Source organism: Girardinichthys multiradiatus, chromosome 10 (genome assembly GCF_021462225.1).
Source record: "Girardinichthys multiradiatus isolate DD_20200921_A chromosome 10, DD_fGirMul_XY1, whole genome shotgun sequence".
In the NCBI taxonomy this organism is placed as follows: Eukaryota; Metazoa; Chordata; class Actinopteri; order Cyprinodontiformes; family Goodeidae; genus Girardinichthys; species Girardinichthys multiradiatus.
Genome location: NC_061803.1, coordinates 34,181,057 through 34,184,280, shown reverse-complemented (window position 1 = coordinate 34,184,280; position 3,224 = coordinate 34,181,057).

The window sequence follows — 3,224 nt, the reverse complement described above, 5'->3', positions numbered from 1 at the left end:
CAGCTTTACGTTCTTCTTTAAAAGTCTGTTATTACAGGTTTTAATTACCGGCTGTTCACTACACTTGCAAACCGTTAAAGTTGTCTGTTTAAACAAGAAGCCACTTTACTGTAATCTATCTTAAAGAGCTTAATAATCATCTGGCACAAACAGATTTGGACATGTTTTACAGGTTAATCCCAAAAAAATTGAATATTGCAAAAGATAATAATGTAATAATGTAATATTTTTTGCTAGTCATCTCAGATAGTGAAACTTATAGAATCATTACACATATAATTTTATATATATAGATGACCATGGCTTACAGGTAAAGAAAACCCTCAATTCAATGTTTCAGAATTTTGAATACTGTGAAAAAGTTCATTATTGGATACTCATGGTGTCACACCCTAATCGCTAATGAACTAAATAGCTTGTTCCGTATCCAAGCATTTTAACTCAAAATTGAGTGGAAGGAAGAAGTTTGTCAGGAAAAGGTACACCAGCAACCGGGAGAAGTGCAGCCTTGAGAGGATTGTCAAACGAAATCCATTCAGAATTTGGGGGAGCTTCACAAGGAGTGGACTAAGGCTGGAATCAGAGCATCAAGAGCCACCACACATAAACGAATACTAGACATGGGCTACAAATGTCGCACTCCTCATGTCTAACCACTTCTGAACCAGAAACGACGTCAGAATCGCCTTACGTGGGTGAGAAAGGAGAAAAAGAACTGAACTGTTGCTCAATGGTCCAAAGCCCTGTTTTCAGATAAAGGTAAATTCTGCATATTTTTTTGTAAATCAAGGTCCCAGACTCTAGAGGAAGAGTGGAGAGGACCAAAATCCAATTGTGCTTGAGGTTTGTGTCTGTACAGCAGCCAAAAGCTCTTCACAGGTAAGTTGTTTTTGACAGAGTTCTTTTTATGAGCAAAAAATATTTAACTTTTCTTTGAGGCAAAATCCTTTATATACAGCATGAGAAGAGGAAGAATCTTTAAAAGGTGGACAGTTTAGGTCAGCAGGGCCTCCATCTTCCTGTTGAGTCCCTCTGAAGTTACGCACTGGTCAACCATGTTGCTGCTTCCTGCTGTTGGGCAGAGAGGGAGGGGGAGATGAAGCCAGATGAGCGCAGTGCCATGTGGTCGGGGTGGGACAGGCCATGAGTCAGAGTTTACAGCACTGCCAAAATGTCTGGCAGCATGAGGTCGCAATTACAGAATGACTCGGCCGTTGACGTTTTTTACACAATTATTAAGCATTTTAGAAGCATTGCCTGTGTTATCTAATTTAAATCCTGTAAAAGATGGCCAAAACATTCAACTAACAGGTTTATGTTTACTGTAGTTAACATACATCACTGAACTTAAGTATTTTGAACCCAGGATCCAAGCACCACCCATCCCATAGACTGGAATATCATTATTCCACGTAACATACCAAAGAATCTTTCCAGCACATAAATTAATAACAGATATGGTCTTCATCATGGATTGCGCAATGAATGTTAACAGAGAGTAAACAAGACGTTTATTGGTTTAAGTGAGGAGAATTATTTAATTGACCTGTGAAGTCAGTCAGTCATTTTCTACTGCTTCTTCCAGAGTGGGTCATGGGGGAGCTGGTTCCTATCTCCAGCAGTCTATGGGCAGGAGTCGGGGTACACCCTGGACAGGTCGCCAATCCGTCAGGTTATCAAACCTGAAATGCACACAAATTTAACCCTAATCAGGTAAACATTTAAGATTTCTTGAACCTAATAATTTAACAAACATATAGATATTTTAGAGTGCTGCATTTTGTTTAGGAAACAAAAAGGACATTATTTCATCCAGCTTTGTGATGCATGTCTAAACGTTTCTATCAGTCATATATTAAATGTTCCTCGCTGCTGCCTCTCAGTGAATGTTATTTGAATGGAGTCTCGACTGACGTATTTGTTTATTCAATTTATTATTATAGCACCAATTCATCAAAAAAAATATCAGTTCAGTCAAATGAAAAGATTCAAATTAAATTGTATGCAGACATAATTAATCTAATAAGAATCTTAGTTAATGTAAGTGTTACCCTCAGACTGATGCTGTCAAGCCTTAATGTTCTTCAGATCTCTGCTGAACATCTTTAACTAAGCAGCTTCACTCTCATCAGTAGGGAATATATAATCTATAATGGAAAATAAATCAGCAGCTTGCCATCATACAAGAACAAGCACTAAATACCATTTTAAAAAGAAACAGCAGAGCCACCAGGGCAACGTGCAGCTGTGTTAGTCTACATTTTAAAACGTTTCATGCATCTTTCTGCCACAGTGTGGGCTAGGTGTGAATGTTTTGATGCTTCTTGACACCCACAGCACCATAGATGTTTATTTACCCTGACCTACTTATCCTGCACACAATCGCTTTGAACTAAGATCTTTTCCACAGTGAGATCTTTATGAAGGTTTCAGTTTCCTGCCAATGTTGTGAAGCTCTGATTACAGGATCTATGTGTAGCATCAGGTGGAGGCTTTCATGCAGCCAGTCAAGGTGGATGTATAGTACAGGGGTTGGACACAGAGCCACCAGGGCAACGTGCAGCTGTGTTAGTCTACATTTTAAAACGTTTCATGCATCTTTCTGCCACAGTGTGGGCTAGGTGTGAATGTTTTGATGCTTCTTGACACCCACAGCACCATAGATGTTTATTTACCCTGACCTACTTATCCTGCACACAATCGCTTTGAACTAAGATCTTTTCCACAGTGAGATCTTTATGAAGGTTTCAGTTTCCTGCCAATGTTGTGAAGCTCTGATTACAGGATCTATGTGTAGCATCAGGTGGAGGCTTTCATGCAGCCAGTCAAGGTGGATGTATAGTACAGGGGTTGGACAATGAAACTGAAACACCTGGTTTTAGACCACAATCATTTATTAGTATGGTGTAGGGCCTCCTTTTGCGGCCAATACAGCGTCAATTCGTCTTGGGAATGACATATACAAGTCCTGCACAGTGGTCAGAGGGATTTTAAGCCATTCTTCTTGCAGGATAGTGGCCAGGTCACTACGTGATACTGGTGGAGGAAAACGTTTCCTGACTCGCTCCTCCAAAACACCCCAAAGTGGCTCAATAATATTTAGATCTGGTGACTGTGCAGGCCATGGGAGATGTTCAACTTCACTTTCATGTTCATCAAACCAATCTTTCACCAGTCTTGCTGTGTGTATTGGTGCATTGTCATCCTGATACATGGCACCGCCT